Consider the following 27,930-nt stretch of genomic DNA (forward strand, 5'->3'; position numbering starts at 1 on the left):
AAGGATGATATTGATGGTGTTTTAAAACTTCAACTCTGTATGACAAAGGAAAAGATATATAGTCAGTGCAAAATCAATATTTTCTGTAGCACACTATGGAATTTAACTTGTATGATCAGTTTATTCAAACACCATAATTTACATGGAACCTTGAGATCTGGTTGGTTTGTACAGGTTAATGTGAAGCCCCAATGCATCCCAAAGTACTTTGGGAAGTGAATAAAAATGCATTTGCAAAGCCCCCTCGAGGGACTGGGGAAAAATATGGAAATATTAAACTTCCCCACCTGGGGAATTACTTATTCTCATGCGCATTGGGGACTACTAATTTAGAAGGCTGAGCCCTCAATCTTGGGGTTTGCCCTTATGAAGATTGTTACTGCAAAGGTAACGATAAACCTACTTATAATTGTGCCTGTCACTCCCAGAGAACCTCTTTTGTTGCTCAGATGTGGCCTGTCTCTCTAAACCCACTCTGCAGGTAAACTCACTGCCCTCCCCCTTACATGGGATGTGAATCCCAGGGGTGTAGATCTCCCTTGCAACACGGGGATGACTCACAGGGATGAGTCTGGACTCAGCATCATGGGATTGAGAAAATCTTCTTGACCAAAAGAGGGAAGCAAAATGAAAAAAAATAAAGTTTCAGTGGCTGAGAGTCATTTGAGAGATTTCAAATGGAATCAAGAGGTCATTCTGGATGTTATTCTTATGCATTATATAGATATCCCTTTTTAGTTTTTGGTGTATCAGAATAGCTAGAAGGAAATACCTGAAACTGAACTGCAACCCAGGAGCCTTGATTCTTAAGGATTGTATAACTATATAGCTTACACAGTGTGAATGTGTGATTGTGAAAATCTTGTGGCTCACACTCCCTTTATCCAGTCTATGGACAGATGAGTAGAATAACAGGGCCAAAAATTAAATGAATAATAAGGGGGTCAGGGGAATGGGATGTTTTTTACTTTAATTTTTATTCCTATTTTTAGTTTTTGTTCTGGAGTAATGAAAATGTTCAAAAATTGATTGTGGTGATGAATGCACAACTATATGATGGTACTGTGAACAACTGATTGTTCACCTTGGATTAGTGTTTGTTATGTGAATATATCTCAATAAAATTGAATTTAAAAATGAAACAATTAAGTCAAAGCAGTGTGGGACAAAGGATTACCTACTTTAAGACATACAATGGAACACCAGGAGGGGGAGAGAGTCTGTTTTATAGGAAGTAGAGAAGATATTCAAATTCCTATAAACTTACTATTTTGGCCATGAGGAAGCCAAAGCTCAGGGAAAGATTCAGAAAAAATGAGAGGACCTGAAAATCATGTTGACTTTAAGCTGATCTTCTTGATAGGAGAGGTAAACTTTGAAGTAGAGTACCAGCACATGCAGAGAAAATTTATAAAGCTTTGAATGTGTTCTTTGCATTGCTTTGATTGTTTTTGCTAACTTCTGGTACTCAAGGAAATCTCTATCATATTATTAACAGGATACAAACTTAAGGAACCAATAACTCAGGGACTAAATCTGAAAGTTGATGTGATGGTTTGGAGGTTTTATGGACTCCAGAAAAAGATCATGTTTTTAAAGCTAATCCATTCCTATGGGTGTAGACCTACTGTGGGTGGAACTTTTGATTAGGTGATTGAGGCATGTCCCACTTGGGTCTTAATCCTCTTCCTAGAGTCCTTTATAGAAGATGAAATTCAGAGAAACACAGAATTCAGAAAGAAAAGATGCAGAGGCTCAGAGAGAAAAAAGCCACAGACAGAGAAGCCAGAAGCTGAAAGCAACAATACCCAGGAGAGAAAGGAGTGACCAGGCATCCACCATGAGCCCTTCTATGAGGAGCTGAGGATCACCAGAGGCCTGACTTAAGAGTCCAGGTATTGTACTGATGATGCCTTGATTTGGACATTTTCAGGACCTCAGAACTATAAGTCATAGGTTAAAAAATCCCCATTGCAAAAGTCAACCCATCTCTGATATGTTGCATTGTGGCAAATTTAGCAAACTAAAACATCATCACTTTAAAAGATTAAAATGTACAGTGTGAAACAAAATATATGAGACTAACAAATAGGAAATGGTGACTCATCAAAAGGAATAAGATAAAATTCCAGTAATCATCAACAAAGAAGATCAGACTTTGGACATACCAGGTAAAAACTTCTAAAAAATGACCCTCAATGTGCTCAAGGAGAAAAAGAAAAACACAAAGAAAATATGAAAATATATTATGAAAACAATTAAAAAATAATATTAGAATCACAATAAAGAAATAAAAATTGAAAAAAGGAAGCAAACAGAAATACTGGAATTGAAGGCCACAACTGAAACTAAAAATTCTCTAGAGGGGTTCACAGCAAATTAGAGCTGGAAGAAGAATTAGTGAACTCAAAAAACAAACTGGGACTAAAAGACATATATAGAACACTTCACCCAACAGCAGCAGAATACACATTCTTCTCTAGTGAACATAGATCATTCTCCAGAATAGACCATATGTTAGGTCATAAAACAAGTCTCAATATCACAAAAATATTGAAATCATACAATGTATCTTTTCCAACCACAAGGTAAGGAAGCCAGAAATCACTATTACAGGGAGAGCTGTAAAATTCACATATATGTGGAAATAAAGAATATACTCTTAAACAAACAAACAAAAAAAAATGGGTTAAAGAAGAAATCACAAGGGAAATTTAGAAATATATTCAGACAAATTAAAATGAAAACACAACCATGAAAATTTATGGGATGTAGCTATGGCAGTGCTGAGGGAAATTTTTAGCTTTAAATTCTTATATTAAGAAAGAAAAAAGATCTCAAGTTACGTGGTAACCTCACAACTGGACAGTTTGGAAAAAGAAGAGCAAACTAAACCCAAAGGGAGCAGAAGAAAGGAAATAAGAAAAATTAGAGTGTTGATAAAGGAAATGATAAATGAAATATACAATTAAAAACAATACAGAGAATCAACAAAAGTTAGTTCTTTGAAAAGATCAATCAAATCAACAAACCTTTAGCTGGATTGACAAGGGAAAAAAAAGGTCAGAGGATGCAAATAACTAAATAAGTGAAATGAGGGGCATTAATACCAATCCTACAGAAATAAAAAGGATTACGAGAGGATACTATGAACAAGCATACCCCAACATTATTAACCTAATGAAATGGATAAATTTATAGAAACACACACTCTAACTATGCTACTCAAAAGAAATAGAAGATTTCAACAGAACAATAATTAGTAAAGAGATAGAATCAGTAATCAAACCTACCAACAAAGGAAAGCCCAGGACCACACCACTTCAATGGTGAATTTTACCAACTATTCCAGGAAGAATTAACACCATCCTTCTCAAACTCTTCCAAAATTTGAAGAGGTGGGAACAATTCCTAAATCATTCTGTGAGAACAACATCATCCTAGATGCCAAAGCCAGATAAAGACACCACAAGTAAAGAAAAATTGCAAATCAATATCCATCTGAATATAGATGCAAAAATCTTCAACAAAATACTAACAAACCAAATTAAAAGGCTTATACACCATGATCAAGTGGGTTTTTTTCCAGCTATGTAATGGCTGGAACATTGGAAAATCAATTACTGTAATATTCTACGTTAACAGGGTGAAGAAAAACAACTCATGATCATCTCAATTGAGGTAGAAAAGGCATTTGACAAAATCAGCATTCCTTCTTGTCAAAAACACTCAGAGAACTAGGAATAGAAGAAGACATCCTCAACATGATAAAGGACATATATGAAAGACCCACAACTAACATCAGGCTCAGTGGTGAGAGACAGAAAGCTTTCCCTCTAAGATCAGGAATAAGACAAGGATGTCCACTGTCACCATTGTTATTCAACATTGTAGTGGAAGTTCTAGCCAGTACAATTAGGCAAGAAAAAGAAGTAAAAAGCATGCATATTGGAAAAGAAGAAGCAAAGATTTCCCTATTTGCAGATAACATGACCCAAATAGAGAAAATCCTGATTTACAGAACAATCATACATAAAATGCATGGTTTCCATATGCCCCCCTATTATTAACACCTTGCATTGATATGGTACATTAGTTAGAATTGATGAAGACATTTGAGATTACAATTGATGTATTGGTGTGTAGTGCAGTTTCATGGATTAAAAAAAATGTATTCTATTACCATATATAAATCCAACATTTCTATAAAAATTTATATAAACAAATTTAGCAAAGTGGTGGGGTATAAGTTCAGCATGCAAAAATAAGTAGTGTTTCTAAAACAAGTAATGAAAAATCTGAAGAGGAAATCAAGAAAAAATCCATTTACAATAACAATCAAAAAAATCAAATATCTAGGAATAAATTTAACCAAATATGTAAAGGAACTGTCCACAGAAAACTGCAAAACAAAGAAAACCTAAATAAAAGGAAGGACATACTGTGTTCATGGATTGGGAGACTAAATATTGTTAGGAGTCAATTCTACAAAAATCAATTTATAAATTCAGCACAATCCCAATCAAAATCCCAACAGCCATCTTTGCATAAATGGAAAATCCAGTTATCAAATTTATATGGAAGACCAGGGAACAGAGTGGGGAAAAAGAATAAGGAATTAAGGCCTAAAATGTACAGAGTTCCCATTGGAAAGATGGAAATATTTTAGTAATGGATGGTGGTGATGGTAGCACAACATTTTGAACATAATTAACAGCACCAAAATATATATAAGAATGTGTTTAAGAGGAGAAATATTAGGCTGTATATATGGTAATAAAATAAATTTAAAAAAAAATTCATGAAACTGCACTACATAATACATCAATTGTAAACCTCAGTTGCTTTCATCAATTATAACAAATGTACCACAAAAATTCAAGGTGTTCATAACAATTATGTATGATTGTTCTGTAAACCCACAACTTCTCTAACAAAAAAAAAATTATATGGAATTTTCAGTGGCCCTGAATAACCAAAACCATCTTGAAAAAACTACGAAGATGGAGAACTCTACATCCTTTTTTAAAACTTATTGCAAAGCTATAGTCTTGAAAACAGCATGGCATTGGCACAAGGATAGACATATAGAATAATGGAATCAAACTGAGAATTCAGAAATAAACCCTCACATTATAGCCAATTGATTTTCGACAATGGTGCCAAGTCCATTTAATAGGGAAAAAATAGGCTCTTCAACAAATGGTGCTGGGAAAACTGGATAATTATATGCAAAAGAATGAAAGTGGATCTCTACCTCACACCGTTTACAAAATCAACTCAAAATGGATCAATGGCCTAAATATAAGAACCAAAACTATAAAACTCCAGGAACACAGAGAAGTATCTTCAAGATCTTTCATTAGACAATGGTTTTCTAGACATCACACCAGAAGCAGGGGCAACCAAAAGAAAAAAAAAAAAGGATAAGTGGGATTTCATCCAAATTTTAAAATTGGAGACACCAAAAGACTTCATCATGAAAATAAATTGGCAACCTACAGAATGGAAGAAAGCACATATCTGATAAGGATTTAAAATCCAGAATATATACAGAAATCCTACAGTTAAACAACAATAAGACAACACTATTAAACATGGGAAAAAGACTTGAATAAACATTTCTCCAAAGAAGATTTACAAATAGCCAGTAAGCACATGAAAACATGCTCAACATCATTAGCCATTAGGGAAAGGCAAATCAAATCCATGAGATACCATTTCACATCCATGAGAATGGCTACTATTAAAAAAAAATAGAAAATATAGTGTTGGAGAGGATGTGGAGAAATAAGAAAATCAATTTATTGTTGGTGGGAATGTAATGTGGTGCAGCTGCTGTGGAAAACTGTTTCAGTTCCTCAGAAAATTAAGCATTGAATTATCATACGATGTGGCAAATCCCACTTCTAGGTATATACCCAAAAGAATTGAAAGTAGGGTCTTGAACAGATTATTTGCACACTGATGTTCATAGTGGCTTTATTCACAACTGTCAACAGATGGCAACAGCCCAAGTGCCCATTAACAGATGAATGGATAAGCAAAATGTGGTATATACATACGTATACCAGAATATTATGCAGCCATGAAAAGGAATGAGGTTCTGATGCATGCAACAAAATGGATGAACTTTGATGACAGCATGTTGAGTTAAATAAGGACAAAGGACAAAAGGACAAATGATGTTCGTGCAGGTTTGGATATATTATTTCCCCACAAAAGCCATGTTTTAATCCAATCTTGTGGGATATTTTGGATTAGGTTGTTTCCATGGAGACATGACTCACCCAACTGTAGGTGATACTTTAGATTATTTCCATGGAGGTGTGACCCCAGCTATTCAGCATGAGTCTTGATTAGTTTACTAGAGTCCTTTAAAAGAGCCATCTCAGACCCAGGCACTTGCTGATGCTTTGAGATGCTAGCCCAGAGTTTGCTCTGGAGAGGCTAAAAGAGGACAAAATGCTCCAAGAGCAGCCAAGAGAGGCTTTTGGAACAACACTTGGGAGCTGACAGAGGTGCTCAGAGACGCTTGGAGTTGCAGACAAAAGGACATTTGGAGATGCTAAGTTAAGGATGCACAGGAGCTGAAAGAGAAGCTGAAACACAACCCAGGAACAGCAGACGCCAGCCACATGCCTTCCCAGCTGACGTGGGTGCTCTGGACGCCATCAGCCTTTCTTCAGTGAAGGTATCCTTTTGTTGATGCCTTAGTTTGGGCACTTTCATAGCCACAGAACTGTAAATTTGTAACTTAATAATCCCTTTTATAAAAGCCTATCCATTTCTGGTATTTTGCATAATGGCAACATTAGCAAACCAGAACATTATATAATCCCACTGATATTAATTAATTATAATAGACAAATTCATGGAATAATAAATTAGAATACAGGCTACTGGGAGCCATGAATGAGGTGGGGAATGTGGAGTTAATGCTTAAACTGTGTGTCTGTGTGGGGTGATGGAAAAGTTTTGGTAATATGTAGATTCATTATAGCAAAATATTGTGAATGTAATTAACCCCACTGAATCATAGATTTGAATGCAGTTCAAAGGAATAATTTTCATTTGTGTATTTGTTAATAGAATATATAGGACTGAACAAAATAGAGAACCCTAATGGAAACTATGGTCTATGGCTAACAGTATAATTATAATAATATTGTTTCATCAATTGTAACAAAGTTACCCCACTAAAGCACAATGTAAATAATAGGGAAAATTGCGTGTGTGGGGAGGGGGCTGTTGGAAACTATTTTGTGCATGGATTTTTCTGTGAAACCATTGCATCTAATTAATTTTTTTTAATTGGGGAAAAATTAGTCTTGTAGAGACTTAGCCATATATGAAGTATTTTCAAGTATTATTATGAAGTACTATGGATTGTTACATGTGTTTTAAAAAGTGAATCCACTTTCAAATGCAGTAATAATAGATATTGAACATATTTTTTCTTAAAAACAGATTAGCATTGTAGATTTTTTGTTGTTCTTATTGGAAGGCTTGGCATATTCTGTGAGATTTATTTGAGTGGACTGTGAAATATCCATATCCATTCATGTAGATATGAATGTCAAAGATATTATGCTACAACTAGGTCTGTCATATAAAGCAGCTTTAAGGCAATATAAACGATTAGAGATATGATAGGATTTCAATTATTATACTTCATTTTAAGAAAATATTTTTAAATGTAAGAATTCTATCTATTACTTTCTATGTTCTATTATATGCCCAACAGATATGGGAGGGGAACAATAATAGCTCTCTTGTCAGAAATAGTGACCTGTAGAAGTGACGTGATTTTAGAGGCAATAGAAAGCTAAGTTGAAATGTTATTTTTGCTTCAATTTTTATTTTTACTTAAAATATTTCCTGCCATAATGTGACCGATGATATTCTTTGAAATTTGCTAACTACTTGTTAAATCATACTTCGAAAGTTATCACTCTTAAGTATACATGTTAAAGTTCACAATAAAAAAGTGCATTGAAATATTTCCATCCATATCTTTGTAAAAATATGTTGGTCTGGTTTCATCTTCAAAGTATTTGTTTTGAAATAAAAGTTTGTATGATTTATATGTGTCCCAGGTAGAAACTATTCATGTATTTCCATTTCTGTGCGACACTATAGCTAAATAGTACATTCAAATTTTAAGAAGATTTAAATATATAAAATAAGTATCTCAGTCATATTGGAAATGAAAGATACCTGACAATATTTTTAAAAGAAAAATTTGCATTCTATGTAATAAAATGCATAGGATAACTAAATTAAAATTTTCCATATTTCAACAATAGCAGCAAAAGTAGGTGGCTGCTATTATCTATAGACTAAAGATGCCTAAAACAGACCTCATTTGGATCTTGATTTGGACAAAAGGCATTTTTAAGACAATCAAGAACATGTGAATATTACTTGATATTAAGTATTAGAAAAGTATTGTTTATTTTATTGGGTATAAAAATGACATTGTGGTTATATTAAAAATATTGCTTTAAAGATTCATAAGATAATGTTTAGAGGGAATTACGACTTGATAGCTGAGATTTGCTTTAAAATATTCCAATAAAAATCATATTGGAGATGAAGATTAGAATTGAAATAGATAAAAGAATTTGTTTAGAAAAATGCTGGTATTGAATGCGGGTAAGGGGTAATAGAGGTATGTTGTAGTTTCTACTTTTTAGTATGATTTAATATTTTCACAATAAATAGTTTTTTATAAATATCTTCTTAGATTGATATTTAATTATTTCTGTAGTATATTTTAATCCATCTTTTAACTTTATTTCCAATTCACCAAAAAAACTTGGCTCCATCCAATTCATATGTTCTTAATTTTCCACATGCTTTGTGCTTTCCTAATTCTAAGCTCATGTTTAAGATTTTCACATCTCCTAAAATGTCTTCTCATTCTTGTATTAGAGCTTTAGGAATGAACTGCACTGATAGGATATACTTTTTAATTCATAAGTCACAATAGAATCTCAGTAAGTATCTTTCACAGAACTCTAAAATCAACATGATATTTGAGCTTACCCTTCCCAGTCATAAATTTGTCTAGAAATTCTTCCCAGGTGCCAGGATTAGGGAACCTCTGTGCCATTTGGTAGAAATGATAGTATGAAACATCTACATCCTTCGCATTCCGAGCCACATAGATTGTCTGCAAGCATAGAAAAACACTTGAGGGTGCGTTATTATATTTTCAGTCCTAATTAAAGAATCTGCAACTCATGAGAGACTGTTTTTCAAAATGATGAATGAAAATTCTTGGAAATCCAATGCAATACACTTGTAATTTTTGATTGCTAGGTCGCAATGAGGAGGAAGAAAATGCTATGAGTTCTGTTTCATTGTCTTTGTATTGTTTTGTTTAAGGGGGGGTGCAGAGTATATGAGAAAATCAATTAGAATAAAAAAGAACAGGGACAAAGCACTAAAATAACATGAGATTTGAAATATGGACATGAAAGTAATTATGAAGTTTGTGGAAAATCTTATATTTTATAAAGAAAAAAGGAAAATTATATTTAGCTAAATAGTGGTAACATTAGCTAAATGGTAGAGAACCTAAATTTTTAAATAAGCTTCGTAGACTTTCATTTAGCAATAAAAGTATGTAATTATCATTAGAATCCAATCCTTTTATACTAGCTATTGGTGCATCATGCACTAATATAAACAGACAAACAAAAGCATGACAAAGAGGCAACAAAACTATCAAAGAGTTGTGTTAATATCTGAAGAAATTGATTTATGCAGAAAACTGAAGAAAACTTTAAAAGAATATTAATTGGTACTTTCATGGTTATTCAACAGGATATCACATTTGTTTTATAACAGATTGCCTTGAAAAAGAAGAAATCATTATTTTTAGAAATTAATCACATGATTGTTGAAATTAAAAATAAATAGATTAAAATAAAGTATCAAATCTACTAGATGGGAGAGGTAGTAGGGAGTTTTTTGCATGTAGAATGCAATATAAAAGTTAAGAAGACATAAAATGTAAAATAGTTAAGATAAACTGAGTATATATCTAGATGTTTTTTAAACCATTTAATAAGTATTTCAGAAAGAGGAATGAGAGAATGAAATGCAAAAGAAATAATAAAATAAAAAGGAACACAATATTGTCCTCTCAAAAGTGCCCTTATAGTACAAAGCAGCAAAGCTTTTTTTATTAAGAAAAAAGATTTACTCACACTTTGCTAAGTACAAAAATTTCATGAATATGTTTAGAAAACAGACTAATTAGGTTTTTCAGGAGAACTTTCATCTTCCTACTTGATGACACATATGCATTTTCCGTAATTTCAACCTTCCTTTCTTGATAAAGTGTGTGCATATATATATATGTGTGTATGTATGTATGTATGTATATGTAAAGGACTTGGGAGGAGAATTTAGAACTGTGTACTCTGTGACACCCAGAGGCAGGGGTATGCTAAACTGCTTCTAATGCTAACTAGCTAGAAAGTTAATTGCTGTTTGAGTAAGCACATTACAGCATCTTCATGGAAATGCTTTTTCTATAGTGAAATTAAAAAATGGCAATGAACATAAAAGAATCATATAATAAACCCTGCTATAAATATGGGCACAAGTTTAGGGAGCTGGAAGATCCCTAACCAGAATGAAAATTCGGAGTGGAGAGTTCTGAGGACATCAGAGAAAGGGGAAAGCTACTTGTACAAAAGTATAACATCAGGCTTGGTATCGAGAAAGTTAACTCAACCCTTAGTAAATGGTGGTGCTGGAATTCTATTCAGCTACAGAGCTCTAGCTACTGAGCCCGGGATGGGTAACTGACTCCAGAAGTCAATCTACTCAAGGATCAGATTGGAAGACCAAGGAAAGAGACTCTTCCAGCTCAATTGAAGTTTTGACACTGATTTAAAAAAAAAAAAAAGGTGACAGTCAACACACTTAAAGTTGCATAAATGGTCAGCTGGTAATATACATGGGATCACCAAATAGCAAGTGGTCAAACATGTGGATATCCTCTGCGAGAAATACACTTTGCAATTAAAACCTTTACCTGGTGTCCACACTCCTTTCAGAAGAGATATTCAGACATGTAAACAAATAAAATACAGTGTTATAGATTTTAAGAACAAAGTTCTATAGAAGGTAAGTGAGTTCTACCTGGTGTATTGGGAATCACTCAGGAGATGAGGTCTGAGCCAAGTATCAGAATCCAATGCTTTCACTAACCAGATGTAGAATGAGGGGAAATGGCATCCCAGGCAGTGAAGCATATGAACAAAGGAGCCATGAGAAAAATCAGACCAAGGCATAAAGGGTTCTTCACATAACTTGGCTTGATAAAATGAAAGATACAGCTGGAGGGTCCAGTGAGAAAAGATGAAAAAAATAAAGTGGTTCGTACTTGTACTTCAGGAATGGGGACACTCGGGAATTTTAAGGTATTTAAACAAGAAGTTGAATGACTGGATCTGCATTTGAAATTAGTCTGGCACCAGTTGGTGGGGGAGAATAAAGAAGTTTGACGAGAAGGGAGAAAGACACAGCCTTTTTCAAAAGACTTTCATTAGAGCAATAGTGACAGAAGCCCATGGGCATAGCTTGAAGAGAAAATATGGTGTGAGAAAATACAGGTGGTTAGGTTTTTACTCTGAGAAGCATATGCCCATGCATATATAGTTACGTATATCAAAATGGTTACCTTACACTTTTTGTCCCAGAATGACACCGGAAGTAGTTGAATAGGAAGATGAGTCTTTACCAGTCTTGGAGATGGCATTTTATTCAAAGCCTCCAAACCTGAAAGGATATTCAGTGATTGTTAAAAGGTCATGAGATACAGATGGTTTCTAATAGATTCTTCCCACATAATGGTCACTAAATGATTCTCAAAGTGTGATATCCCTGTTCTACCAGTATCAATATTATCTGCAGATTTTAGAAAAGCACATTTTTGGACCCCTCTCCAAACTTACTGAATCAGATACTCTGAAGATAGGTTCTAAAATCTGTGTTGTAACAAGCCGTCTAAGTGATTCTGATGAATACTAAATCTGAAAACCACTTGTCTAACTCATTCCAAAAATCATATAAATAGATAAACTAAGTAGAGGGATTTAATCAAGTATCATACATCATAGAGATCAAATATCTATCCATCCAGAGCATTACAATAATGTCTCCTTTTTTGACAATAAGCCAAAATTAAAGTTATTTGGGAAAGTCTTACATCATATATTAAGTCAAATTACATATCACACAATTGTGTGAAGGAGGAACATAAGTAAAATTTACCATCTGCAAATCCAGGCATAATCAATTCCATAAACACAACTCAGTTATAAATAGAATCCTGTTTACATTTTTCTTCATCTCCATTGTTAACAATTTGGTCTATCATTTCACTAACCCATGTTGTTCCTGAAAAAATAAAATAAATAAAAAATCAGATTCAGTCTTTAATTGGTAGTTACTAGAAAAACTCACTAATAGTTTTTTTTTTAATTTTAATAAAAAATCACTTGTATTAACATGTAACATGTATTAAGTCTTTACCATGTGTCATGTATTGTTCTAATCCTCATAACAACACTAAGAGGTCCACAGAATTAGCATCCCCATTCTCCATATCAGGAACAGAGACACAGAAATGGTAAAGAACATGTCCAACATCCCTAGGAGATGAGGGAGGCAGGCCAGTGATCCACAGAACCAAGGATCATTCTTTTATTTTACTGAATTTTAAAAATTCTCTTTTCTTTGTTGGTTTTGTTTGTTTAAGCCAGTTTCACTGAGGTATAATTTGCATAGAGTAAAATTTGCCAATTTTAATTGTATAATTCAATGAGTTAAAACATTTTCCTTTATGAGAAAGGAAAAGACAGTTATGTAACTCATATTAGTAAGAAATAAATGCTACTTTTACTTTGATAACTTGGCATCTCTTTATATGTTATTTCTTCATAAAAACTTAAATATAACATTTAATTTCAATATAAAATATGTATCTTCCAAATCAATCTACTTTAAAAGCAAATGAAATATAGTTATGTATCAGAGGTGAAAAAAAATGATCTACAAGGAAACATGAAAAAGAGAGATCATAAACAAACTTGACAATAAAATTAAGTATCTCTGTGATAATAAATGCAAAAAGTTTAAACCTCCATATCTAGTTTCAATTACATAACAGGCATAGAATTGACAATTGTACTTATGCTATCTCTAATCATCATAATACCCCATAATACCCCATATTATATAATCTCTATAATAACCACTTATGGGAGTGTCTGCTGAACTCACAATAACGCTTTCACAGCCACCTCACCCCTTAGGTTTGGATCCTAAATGCCATATTTGTACTATGTGCTTCTCTTGATTTCACACCTCACCACTCACCTTAAACATAGGTGATTGGTCATTTGGTCACTTGAACACTTGACCATAAAAGGAATCATTACACTTCCTCTGTTTGGGAATTCTGAATTGACTTAAAGGTATTCTGATACGTGATCCAGAATGGAAGGCATAAACTTGGGCGTCGTGGAATCCCACTTTCCATTCACAGCGTGGATTGAAAAGCAGAAAATGTTTATGTACAGCGATAAAAGCAAAAAGCCAACGCACAGGGAGAAGTTGCTTAAATGTACGACGGATTTCTAATTCTTGGACTTAGTCCCTTCCTGTGGCTTATCTGCAACACCTGTCTTTAAGTTCATATTGGTATAATTCACGCAACTATACATGTAATATATGGAGCACCTACTCTGTACCAATCCATTTAAGACTGTGGTGATAAAACAGGCAGCAAGAAAAAGCCTTTGCCTTCATGGAGCTTTCCACATAACAAGAGAGATAAGCATTAATAATAAAATTTTAAATAGTGGTAAGTGATAAGAAAACTAAAGGTGTGCAGGAGAAGTGTGTGGGTGGTTGTTTAAGGACTATTTTAGGTAGGGCAATCTTTGAGGAAGTGAAATTTCAACAGAAATCTGAATATTATGAAAAGGCATGACTTCAGATATTTTGATGGCAGGATCAAGAATGTCTTTGCAGCAGGAATGAGGATGTGAATAATAGCAACATTCCAGATTTTGGAGATCTGTCTATGCTCTTAGCCATCCCCAGCTCTCTGCATGCCAGGGGCTCTTAAACCACCCAGATACCATGCCCAAGCTTCTGCAGGCTTCTGCTTTGCAGGTCTTCAAGACCCATGTGTCTCAGGGGAATTTCAGCTATCTTGCCCTGCCTGCAGCTTTCATGAGCCATATCCCATAATCTTTTTCTCTACAACAGTGATTCTCAAAGTGTGGTTCCAAACCAACAGCATCAGCATCACCTGGGAATTTGCTAGTTAACCCACATCTTAGTGAATCAGAAACCCTGGGAATGGGGCCCTGCAAACTACATTTTAACGACTTCCCAGTGATTCCAATGCATACAGTATTTGGCTCCAAAGGAAACACTGTGTTGTTTCCTTTCAAACTATGTAGGACTTATTTAATACATGTGTTGGATGACTTTAATCATTTCACTTGAAAGAACAAAGGTCTATATTTTCACTCATGTCAGGTCATATACACTATCATGCACTAACTGAAAATAATCATAATGACCATGATAATCATTACTGATAACTTGTGATCCTTTACTATTTTCCTGGCACTATTCCAAGAATTTTACATATGTTATCTCATTTAATCCTTATAACGAACCATTGAGGCAGTCCCTCTCACATAGAAGAGGAAACTGAAGTACAGAACTCTACTTACATGCCACTTTAGCACTAATAAATTTTACAAATCTAAAAATTTGAAAAGAAATTTAATTACGGTCAGAGATTGTTGGTTCTCCACTGGAGAAAAGAGCAATAGAATGTACAAGGAGAAACAAAGACCATATATATAAATGAGACCACAATAAGATAGAGTATAAATTTTGAGCAATTATTTTCAGCAGGGGAATGATGTACAGAATACAGACTTTGAATATGAATCAAAAAGCTTGGGTTCATTCATGGATTTGCTGCCTGGCAAATGCTTTTACCCATCTCTGCTCCCGTTTATTCACCTATAAAATAATACTGGCATCTACCACTTTGTTTTGAGAAATAATTGAGTTGATAATGTATAGTTAAGTGAAAAAAACACACTTTGTAAATGGTATAAGATACCTGCTGCTGTTAGTAGTGTGTGTGATTTGTTAGTTAAGAATATTTTTTTCTTTCATAGCTTATATGTATCTTGAGAGAAAAGGACATATTAGAGATTTTGTATGCTCAGTTCCTACTGTAGAGACTGGAACATAAGTACTCAAAACTGTTGAATGTAAATTGAATTAAATTGCATACTACCAGCTGGAACCTCTAATCTCTTTAGAGGATTTAGGATTGACTTTCATATGAGAGAGTTGCTAGTGACTTCTATGTGACAATGTATCAAAGTCTCATATATTTTGCCTATGCTAAGCCAACTTTCCAAATGTTCACCTGGTTAATAAAGATCTTAACCTCTTAGTTCCTGGAGAATTAATTATGGTTTATTTAGGGAAGCAACCACCATACTCTTTAAAGGAAAGGTAATCGGCAGATGCAGTTTCATCTAAGTATGGGATATGGGATGTGGGGAGAGTTTTCTGCAGCCCAGGATTGAAGATAACTCCAGAGAAGAATGGTCTCTATTCACACATGTTCCTCTGGGCTCCAAGGTTTGTGTGCAGACACCAAACCCAGGGGTCATGAAGTTGCAGTCAGATGGATAAGTTTCAAGAGGAAGAGCCCCTTATTTTAGATTTATGATAACAAAATCAAATTTACTGAAAGAATTAATTACTAAAACTCCCATCTAGGGATATCTCAATCCAAAAGCATCAAGTAGAGCATAAAATAATCTGATAACTTTATTGCATCTTTGTCCAAACTTAATTGGACATGTTAGTTCATCTCTTAAGGTGAAAACAAATGTGGGGAGAGTTTAAACAAGAGAAATGTATAAAAAGCCAGCCCGCTATGATATTTACATATTGTAGATTAAGTTACTAACCCATAAGGAGATGTTATGGTAGGACCTTAGAGCAATTGAAATCGTCGTCATCATCATCATCACCATCATCACCACCATCTTCTTTTATTGAACCCTTATTAAGCATCAGATACTGTTCAATGTACTTTCCTCAAAATATTCACTATGATTCTGAGATAGGGATTATTATTACTCTCATTTTCCAGATGAGGAAATTGAGGTTTAGTGAGTTTAAACAAATTGCTCCTGGTTACACAGATAGCAAGTGAGATTTGAATCCAAGTTGTATCTTTCTAGAGCAATTGACTTTGGGAAGAAGAAATTTAAAGATTTCTCAATATTTTTTCTAATATTTTGATTTGCTTGTTTTATAACATTTATTCATTCCACAAGACATTTCTATAAGTGTATAATTTACTGCACTATCAAACTGCTGGAGTCCAATGATTGTACAACATATATTTATAACCCACAATGCCTACCATAGTTCCCTGAACTTAGCAAGTATTTAAATATTCATCAAATTAATTATTGGATGAATAGTTTGGTTTTCATTGATAAAATTTCATTTTGGTATCTTGCTGCCAGTGTACCTTCATCACTCATTCCAAACTGCTAACTGCTTCCTCAAGCAGTGAAAAAGTTTTCAGAATTATATTGACAGGAAAAACAAAACAAAACAATACAAAACAGAAGCCATAAATTGGGGAACTCCATTATCCTACCTACAAAATTACAAACTTCCTTTTCATCTGCACAAATCCCATTGTTCCTTTCTGTTAAATGGAGGAAGTATTCCATCTCCTTTCGAAGGCCAGTCCTGTGTCATGGGCTTTGGACTCCATTCCCTCCTGACTTCTAAGGGAACTTAGATCTTTGCTAAACCCAATGAACACTTTGAATACCCACCTTTGTTGTATGAATTAATGCAACTAATTATATTGAGAGGAACAACATCAGTCTCAGATTTTCTTTGGTTTTTTTCAGTGGGGCTTAAACATTAAAAGGTAAACTGGAAGTTTTGTCCTTGTGGCACATGGGTTATTGAACAACTATATAGTATATAGGAATAATATACTAAATCAAGTACACAGAATAAATAGTAAAAAATAGTCATAAAATTTGCTAAGTTGTCAAATTTCCTAGAGTACAAGGTACTAATTTTGCTTTTCAAAAACTGTAGAAAGTGTCTTTTGGCCACCAGTTTGTACTGTTGGGACTAGTCAACACTATTTTAAGATTTTTGATTCTTCTCAGGCTCTTTTACTTTTGGAGACACTAGCTTTACCATATCAAATATAATAAAAGATACCATATTCATTTTAATATAATTTAAAAAATTAAAGTAATTTTTATAATTTAGTTCTTGAATTATATTTGCTATGAGTAATCTCTTTATATCATTGGTTGCAATTTCTAAGTTGCCATTGGCCATAATTTATGATCAATTTTTATGTATACTGAAGAATTCTTGAAAAATGAGAAACACTGATCCACAAATTGTTTTTAAATCTTATGACATATTTATAAATAATAAATTTAGTATTAGCAGTTAAAGACACTGATAGCCTCAGTAAATATGATTATATTACTTTTGCAGACATTTAATTAACATTTGCTATTATTTATTGTGTAACTTTCTATTTGGAATTCAGAATCAATGGTGATATATTTCAAGGTGTGTCAAAATAAGAGGCCTTTGAAAAGCTTGGAGGATATAGTGTCATCCCACTGGAATTACATAAGCACGTAAGAGGAATATGAAGATGAGCCAGAAGTGCTCTAAGTAGCTGGGGACAATGATATAATGTAGATTGAACCTTGAAAAAAATATAATGGACTTTGAACTTGGTTAAACGTCATCTCACTTCTCACATTTTCATTTTTCCACTCATTCACTGTATCCCTTATAACTTTTAAAGTTATTTTATATCAGTCTGGTGTAAGAAAATTAATATCATTGAATGAATTATGTCAAATATGTCTGCTAAAACTTCAAATTCAAAATAATTTTTAGATGATATAATTATGCTAAATTTAAAAGGCATAAAGTGGCAGACTATAGCTAATCATATACAAAGTGTATAAATACCAATTCAAACAACTCTAAAATAATCTCATATCTGTGTAAAATATAAAATGATAAAAATCAATATTGTCAGAATTATAGGGAAATAGGAAACATTACCATTCCTGGTGATATTGTAAATTCATTTATAATCTTTCTGACAATGCTATTTTACAACACAAAAACAAGAGCTATTAAACCATCAATTTTGTGTCAGTAATTCTATTTCAGATATATTCCTTAATAGGTCTGTCAAAATATCAGAGGAATAAAAAAATAAATCAGCAAGCAATAAAAATGCAAAAGATAATTGGTAAAAATATAGAGGTTTAAAGGCATTAAAGTATCAGTTGAATTTCTAAATTGCATAAAATCTGCTCTTGTAAAAAGGAAGATACAAAATTATGTAGGGAAGATGTGCATTGCAATGGACAGTATATGTTACCTTATGTTATTATACGTTATACCAAAATTATACTGACACTTAGAAATACACTTTTAGTGGTTAAACCTCATTAAAAGTCCATGGATAACAATGATGATGGATAATAAGAATACTTTAAATTAATTAAAGTCAAATGGGAATAACTCCAATAGAAATAAATCATTTAGATACTAGCCATCTATTAAAAATGTCTGCTTATGTCTATTCATCCATACTCAGCCTAGAGTCATGCTTTACCTGGCAGATAGATATATAGTGGCCATCCTTTGGTAATTCATAAATGATATTTTCCAGATAATTTTATGAATGAAAATGAAAATTAACAATTTGACATACTGTGATGTAGATGTTCTGCTAACCATTATATAACTCTTCTGAACCCCGTACCCTCAGGGAGCTCAAATAAAACTCCATGGTAGATTTTATGAACATTTTCTAAGTCAGTCCTCTTAGAGTCCCATGAAGAAGGTAATAGTTTCATATTTACTGATTACTACTCTTTCAGGTGATATGGATTGATAAGCAAACCCCGAATATAAAATCCTCCAAGCCTTACAATTTTGAAAGCCACAACCTGACTTTCTTCAGATTTCCTGAAGTAACTCACCAGACTTGGGGTAAGTAGCAATCACAATGTCACTGGGTCTTGCCTGGAAATTTTCTACTTTGTCCCATGCTTCATCCATGCCCTTGAAGACAAGGATACCACAGACTTCCACAGATTCTTGCCGTTGTAAGTGTTCAATGTTACAGCTCTAAGAGGGGGGAGGAAGAAGAAAAGAATTTCAAGTCCTCCCATTCCATAAGATGTGTCTATGGTATTTCTAATATTTAGTTTTTAGTCACAATCACCTTTAGAACTTTTTCTAAAGGAAATAGAAAAACCAAAGAACATAAAGGGAATATTCTTTCACTATACATAAAATCGTAAACACAAAAAATATTTTGTTTATCTCCATTGTAATTGATTTTGAAGACTTCCAGATGGTTGACTTAAAGCAAACAAGAGCTTATTTTCTGTTGCCTTCTGCTTCTGTAAAATATTTTAAAAATGTATTTTTATGCACTGTTTGCTGCTTCCAAGCCAACCAAATATATGTGGAAAATTCTTGTCTGGTTCACCACACCTACTCGTTCACCCCTTAAGCCATTCTTATATAACCTTACATTGTCTTTAATTTGCTCTTACTCAATAGCAGAGTAATATGTGCTTGGAGTTATCTTCTGGACTTTATTCTGGGAATCGCTATAATATTATTTTATTGTTGTTTCTGTTTTAAATGTCAGTTTCATTTACAAGCCTTTTCTTTGCTCTTTAGGTTTTAATCCTTCCTATTCTTTCCCCAGGAGAAAGAAGCAAATATCTGATGGAAGATGTCAATTGCAAATGTCCTACTACAACTTCAAGTTTAAAATCTGCAAGCTCAAGACTCATGCCTTTTAGAATACTTATAATTTAGAAATTTTTATATTCAAGAATTAGCCAATGTGACTAATTAATCAATATTAATTCCAGCAGATTTTCTCAAGGGACCTTTGCTCTTTTGTTAAAACCTCTGGCCTGAATGAGTTCTGTTCCAATTTGATAAAGCTGCCATTATGCAAAATGCCAGAAATGGATTGGCATTTATAATGGGGATTTATTAGGTTATAACTTTACAGTTCTAAGGCCATAAAAGTTTCCAAACTAGGCCATCATTAAGAGGATACCTTCACTGAAGAAAGGCCGATGGCATCCAGAACAACTCTGTCAGCTAGGAAGGCACGTGGCTGGCGTCTGCTGGTCATTCATGAGCAAGTTTAAAACTGCAACTGTATCTCCTCCATGATAGCTAGCTCCTTTGCACTCATAATCGTCTAATATACTTTAGACCTTATTATTTTTTTATTTTCTATCTCCTACAACCAGAATGCAAGCTTCATAAACCCAGAGATATTTTTCTCTGTCTCCTTCCAAACATGATGTATCACCAATGCATAGAACAGTTTTTATAAAATTCTAAATGCTGTTAAAGCAAGTTAACCTGACATATATTCAATAGAATGTCTATTTTACATAGAAGTTTAGGAGGTATAAATGATGAGAAAATGAGGTAAGAAAAAAATGCCACGGTTGGATTTTCCCTAAAAACTAAAAATTTCTGGGATCATTGGAAAGAGTGATGGTTTTTAACGTTTGGAAAAGAACATTTAGTCCTTCTTTTATATTCCTTTCTATGAAGAAAACCATTGTCCATCACCTGGAATTCATGCTGGTTTTTTTGCTCTTGCCTGGTTGGCAAGTGATGCCCTAAGTAAAGACTGATTAAAATTCCAGGGCTTCCTATCTTCTTGTTCCCAAATCTAAGGCCAGAGAAACCACTAAGTCAGAAGCAAACACAAAGCTAAAAGGGCAAGTATAGATGTCCAAATCCTATTATGATTTTAAGAAAAACATTTCTTACTCAAAAGTGTCTCCCCAGCATGTGTGCCGTTTTCTAATCTAAAGGATCATTTGTTTTGAAAATTCAACATAGCAGAAGAATTTGTGAGTCACATAAAACTTGACTTGTCAGAAACTTTTCCCAATGTAGTAATGGTTGAGGTCATTTTGGACATTCCAGAAAATAAAGAAATATCAAGCTAAGAAAGTTTAATTGGAAAGGTCAAAATTTATAAAGCAGAAGTTAAAGCAATTTTGAAAGCTAGCTAATAGTTAACGTGTTCAGCTATGACCTTTATATGAATAATACCAGATTGGAAAAATCAATTGGTAATGGAGATCATTTCAATAAATTAATGAATCATAAGTCCATATATGACTACTCTTAAAACAAGATGAAAATTTGAGGGCTTACTGCCTATCTTTGATACATACCGGAACACAAGATTATGCCTTTCAAAAATAAGTCCCTTTGTCTTACTGACATACCTAAACTGCTGGAAGAATAAAGCGGGAACTTGATCAAGTCTTTAAGAATGCATGTGAACTATTGTGGGCAATAAAACATTAAGGCTATTAATGTACAAACAGTGGGGCAGAGAAGAGATTACTTCTCATGTGAGTCTAAAGTTGGACATTAACAACAGGTAATAAAAGGACAAAAGGGAATAGTAGGGTGAGCTTGCAGTGTAAGCAAAGTATGGAGGCATGAAGCGTTGTGGGTGTATGCAGAAGCAGCAAGCATCTCAGTAATTCTGGGATGGAATGTGTAATAGAAACTGGGCTGCAAATTAGCTATTCAGTGCTTTGTGAGAAGTAAAAAAGTACCTCCTCCAACTGAATGGCACACACACAGTTTGGCAAAAAGATAATGTGAAGAAATAGCACCCCTTCCTCCAGCAGACCTGGACCTGTGCCTGGCACAAACCTGGTGAGACACTCTTGGAAAGGGTTTTTGTGCAGTGCTCCAATTCTTCTCCTATTTGTACTGGTCCTGATGAGGGGCTGTAGGAAGCAGGACTATTTCACCTTAGGACTCAGAAGCTATCATAAGGAGTTTAGGCTTTATCTTTCATCAGTGGTTTTCAACCCCTCTTTTTATAGTCACAGCACATTGGGTTTAATTGATACTTTAAGAGGAAACATCAACACACAAAACAACTAACAACAGAACTGGTGAGCATGGCCAGTAGTTGTGCATGGAAAAGAGGGAGAATTTCAGACTGCTGTAGTGGGTAGAGTCCTGTCCATTTCCCTGCTTCCTACTGCTGTGTTTGTCATCAGAGAGCAGTTTGAAAATTAATGCTACATACAATGGGTTTCCTGTGAAAGATTTAAGCTGGGAAGGTAAATGACTAGATTTGCAGATATCATCTTTGTGGCATACAGCTCACCATCACTATTGATGCAGAATTTACTCTGATTTTAGGTATTATGGAAGAATACAGAAAAAAATGTAGTGTTGCTTTCATCAGAAGAAATGTGAGGCAAATAAAAATGTTATTCTTTAAAATAAAAGAGAAAAAATAAAATCTCATATCAGAATCATGAAAGATTTCAGTGAAACTGTAGTAAACAGTTGAGGATTCCAAAAAAAGGAAGACTGGGACAAGGACAGGAACTTGAAAGATTAGTAGGAGGCTTGACAAAGGTATATTCCTAGTGAAAAGATTTTCTTTTCCATAGTATTGCCTATATAGGAAATCCAAAAAAATTACAAAGAAATTATTACATTACTAGAAAATTTAATTTTAATTTAACTTCAATATAAAATGCAGTTGTATTGTGATATACCAAAAGTAAGCAATTTTAAAAAGAAAATATAAAAAGAGATGCCATTTATAATGTATCTAGAATAAATCTAACAAAATACGTACATAAATTCTTCTACACTGGAAAGGAAAATAATCAGCCCAAAGAGAACAAGAAAGATCAAATGAAAACAAGAAAATCAGGCAAACTGGATGTACAAAATGAATATTTGAAATAAATCTAAATGCATTAGTAATCATTGCTGGTACACATTTTCTCCTGAAGGCCAAACGGCTAATTGTTAAAGTTACTATTTCATGAAAATTAAACTTGAGACTAAATATCATCATAATAGAAATAAGTTCTAGAATACAAAAATAAATGTGAAATCAAAAGTTATAATAATTCATTTTTTAATTTTTATTAATATTTATTCACAGACCATACAATCATCCAAACTGTATAATCCATTGATCACATTACTATCATATAGTTCATTCATCACCCCAATCTATTTTTTTAATTTTTTTATTTTTTTATTTTTTTTAATTAAATTCAGTTTTATTGAAATACATTCACACACCATACAATCATCCATGATACACAATCCACTGTCCACAGTATGATAACATAGTTCTGCGTTCATCACCACAATCTATCTCTGAACATTTTCCTTACATCAGAAAGAACCAGAACAAGAATAAAAAATAAAAGTGAAAAAAGAACACCCAAATCATTCCCCCATCCCACCCCATTTGTCCTTTAGTTTTTAATTCCCATTTTTCTACTCATCCATACACTAGATAAAGGGGGTGTGACCCACAAGGTCTTCACAATCACACTGTCACCCCTTGTAATCTACATTATTATATAATTGTCTTCAGGAGTCCAGACTGCTGGGTTGGAGTTTGGTAGTTTCAGGTATTTACTTCTAGCTATTCCAATACATTAAAGCCTAAGAGGTGTTATCTATATACTGCATAAGAATGTCCACCAGAGTGACCTCTCGACTCTATTTGGAATCTCTCAGCCACTGAAACTATTTCGTCTCATTTTGCATCCCCCTTTTGGTCAAGAAGATACTCTCAGTCCCACGATGCCAGGTCCACATTCATCCCCCGGAGTCATACTCTGCATTGCCAGGGAGATTTACACCCCTGGGAGTCGGGTCCCATGTAGGGGGGAGGGCAGCGAGTTCACCTGTCGAGATGGCTCAGTTAGAGAGAGAGAGGGCCACATCTGAGCAACAAAGAGGTACTCAGGGGGAGACTCTTAGGCACCATTACATACAACTTTAGACTCTCCTTCACCCCAATCTATTTTTTAACATTTTCCTTGTACCAGAAAAAGTGAAAGCAAGAATCAAAAAAACAAGAGTAGAAACAGAATGCCAAATTGTACCCCCCATTCGTCTTTAGTTTTTGTTTGTTTGTTTGTTTTGCCCCCATTTTTCTATTATCCATCCAAAAAGGGATGGACAAAGGGGATCCACATGGCTTTCCCAATCACATTGCCACCCCTCATAAGCTACATTGTTATACAATCGTCTTCAAGACTCAACAGTTCTAGGTTGTAATTTGAAAGTTTCAGGTATTTACTGCTAGCTATTACAATTCATTAAAACCCAAAAAGTGTTATCTATATTGTGCATAAGACTGCCCACCAGAGTGACCTCTTGGCCCCTTTTGGAATCTCTCAGCCACTGAAACTTATTTCATTTCACATACCCCCTTTTGGTCAAGAAGATGTTCTTCATTCCATGATGCCAGATCTAGATTCCTCCCCAGGGGTCATATTCCACATTGCCAGGGAGATTTACACCCCTGGGTGTCAGACCCCATGCAGGGGGAAGGGCAGTGATTTCACCTGCCAAGTTGGCTTAGCTAGAGAGAAAGGGCCACATCTAAGCAATAAAGAAGCACTCAGGAGGAGACTCTTAGACACAATTATAAGCAGGCCTAGCCTCTCCTTTGCAGTAACAGTCTTCCCAAGGGCAAATCCCGTGATAGAGGGGTCGGCACATCAAACCACCAGTCCCCAATGTCTGCGAGCACATCAGCAACCATCAAGGTGGGGAAGCCCAACACCCCTACATTCTCCCACAGCTCCTCAGGAGGGCTCTGCATATTTTTTCATTGTTTTTTTTTAATTAACTATTAACTATATCAAAAAAAAATTTTTTAAAACATACAATAAAAAAAATTTCAAACAAACCAAAAAAGGGAATAAGAAAAAGACTAACTAACCTAAAATAACTACTTTACTTCCAACATGTTCCTACTCTACCCAAAGAAAATGTACAGACTATAACCCATCAAAGGAATAAGAAAGACAGATAACCTAAGATAGCAACATTTCTGTGAACTTGTTCCTACCATACCCACCAGAAATTAACAAACCATAGTCATTCCTAGGCATTCTCAGAAGGTTAAATTTACCCACGATAACTTATCTGTTATTAGGTTATCATTCCCCCTTCACTAATTGCTCTCTAGCTAGGTCCCCTACATTCTACATTATAAACCATTTATTTTACATTTTTCAATGTTCATGTTAGTGTAATATGTAATACTTCTTTCAGTAGAGTTATGTAGTTTTCTTTGTATAGGTCTTTTATGTCTTTGGTTAAGTTTATTCCTAGATACTTGATTTCTTTAGTTGTTATTGAAAATGGTATCTTTTTCTTGAGTGTCTCTTCACTTCATTCATTTATAGCCTATAGAATTATTACTGACTTATGTGCATTAATCTTATATCCTGCTACTTTGCTAAATTTATTAGCTCTAGTAGCTGCATTGTTGATTTCTCAGGGTTTTCCAGATATAAGATCATATCATATGCAAACAATGCCAGTTTTACTTCTTCCTTTCCGATTTGGATGGCTTTTATTTGTTTGTCTAGCCAGATTGCCCTGGCTAGCACTTCTAGCACAATGTGGTGACAGTGGGCATCCTTGTCTCATTCCTGATCTTAGAGGGAAGGCTTTCAGTCTCTCATCATTGAGTACTATGCTGGCTATGGGTTTTTCATATATGCTCTTTATTATATTGAGAAAGTTTCCTTCAATTCCTACTTTTTGAAGTGCTTTTATCAAAAACAGATGTTGGATTTTGTCAAATGCTTTTTAGCATCTATTGAAATTATCATTTGATTTTTCCCTTTTGATTTGTTAATGTATTATAATACATTGATTGATTTTCTTATGTTGAACCATCCTTGCATGCCTGGAATGAACCCCACTTAGTCATGGTGTATGATTTTTTTAATGTGTCTTTGGCTTCAATTTGCAAGTATTTTGTTGAGAAGTTTTGCATCTATATTCATTAGGGAGATTGGCCAGTAGTTTTCCTTTTTTGTAGCATCTTTGCCTGGTTTTGGTATGAGATTGGCCAGTAGTTTTCCTTTTTTGTAGCATCTTTGCCTGGTTTTGGTATGAGATTGATGTTAGCTTCATAAAATGTGTTAGGTAATGTTCCATTTTCTTCAATGTTTTGAAAGAGTTTAAGTAAGACTGGTGTCAGTTCTTTTTGGAAACTTTGGTAGAATTCCTCTGAGAAGCCATCTGGTCCTGGACATTTATTTATAGGAAGTTTTTTGAGGACTGATTGGATCTCTTTGCTTGTGATTGGTTGGTTGAGGTCTTCTGTTTCTTCTCTGGTCAGTCTACATTGTTCATGTTTCCAGGAAATTGTCCATTTCCTTTACATTATCCAGTTTGTTGGCATACAGTTGTTCATAGTATCTTCTTATATTTTTTAATTTCTTTGGGATCCACAGTAATGTCTCCTTTCTCATTCATTATTTTGTTTATTTGGGTCTTATCTCTTTTTGATTTTTCAGTCTAGCTAAGGGCTTGTCAATCTTGTTGATCTTCTCAAAGAATCAACTTTTAGTGTTATTTATTCTCTCTATTGTTTTTGTTGTTGTTGTTCTCTATGTCATTTATTTCTGCTTTAATCCTTTTTATTTCTTTTTTTCTACTTGGTTTAGGATTAGTTTGCTGTTCATTTTCTAGTTCCTTCAGTTGCTCCATTAGTTCTTTGATTTTAGCTCATTCTTCTTTTTTTTTTTTAATTGAGATTGTTCACATACCATACAATTATACAAAGATCCAAAATGTACAATCAGTTGCCCCCGGTACCATCATACAGCTGTACATCCATCACCACAATTAATTTTTGTTCAATTTTTAGAACATTTTCATTACTTCAGAAAAGAAATACAGACAAAGAAAAAAAAAAAGGAAACTCAAATACCCCCATATCCCTAACCAACCCCCTTCATTGTTGACTCATAGTACTGGTATAGTACATTTGTTACTGTTTAGGAAAGAATGCTGAAATACTACTAACTGTAGTATATAGTTTGCAATTGGTATATATTTATTTTTTCCCTATATGCCCCTCTATTATTAACTTCTAGTTGTAGTGCCATACATTTGTTCTGGTTCATGAAAGAGATTTCTAATATTTGTACAGTTAATCTAGGACATTGCCCACCACAAGGTTTACTGTTTTATACATTCTCATCTTTTAACGTCCCACTTTCCTTCTGGTGACATACATGACTCTGAGCTGCCTCTTTCCACCACATTCATGCACCATTCAGCACTGTTAGTTATTTTCACAACATGCTACCATCACCTCTGTTCATTTCCACACATTTAAATTCATCTTAGTTGAAGATTCTGCTCATACTAAGTAACTGCTCCCCATTCTTTAGCCTAGTTCTATATCTTGGTAACTTATATTTCATGTCTATGAGTTTACATACTATAAGTAGTTCCTATCAGTGAAACCCTGCAATATTTGTCCTTATGTGTCTGGCTTATTTCACTCAGTATATTGCCCTCAAGATTTCATCATCAACCCATTTTTTTTAAGATGGTTTTGTTCACACACCATACATTCCATCCTAAGTAAACAATCAGTGGTTCCCTGTATAGTCACATATATATGTGTCACCACCCTCACTACTATCTATATAAGGACATGTACATTTCTTTCACAAAGCAGGAGGAAGAGTCAAAGAAGGTAGACAGGCAAATGAAAAAGAAAAAAGAAAGAGAAAAAAAAAAACATGACAGCTAGGAAGCAGCGAAAGGAAAGATGACCTTAGATCAAAGTAGAATAAAGAGTCAGACAACACCACCAATGCCAAGAGTCTCACAACCCTCCCCTATACCTCCCTTTTATCTGCATTTACCTTATTATATTGC

At 34.1% G+C, this 27,930-nt stretch overlaps 1 pseudogene; it reads right to left on the minus strand.

The window, feature by feature from the left end:
• Positions 1-26,745, minus strand: part of LOC119529490 — a 36,266-nt pseudogene extending 9,521 nt beyond the window's left edge.
• Positions 26,746-27,930: the final 1,185 nt, after the last annotated feature.

This window comes from Choloepus didactylus, chromosome 3 (genome assembly GCF_015220235.1).
Source record: "Choloepus didactylus isolate mChoDid1 chromosome 3, mChoDid1.pri, whole genome shotgun sequence".
NCBI classification, from domain to species: domain Eukaryota; kingdom Metazoa; phylum Chordata; class Mammalia; order Pilosa; family Megalonychidae; genus Choloepus; species Choloepus didactylus.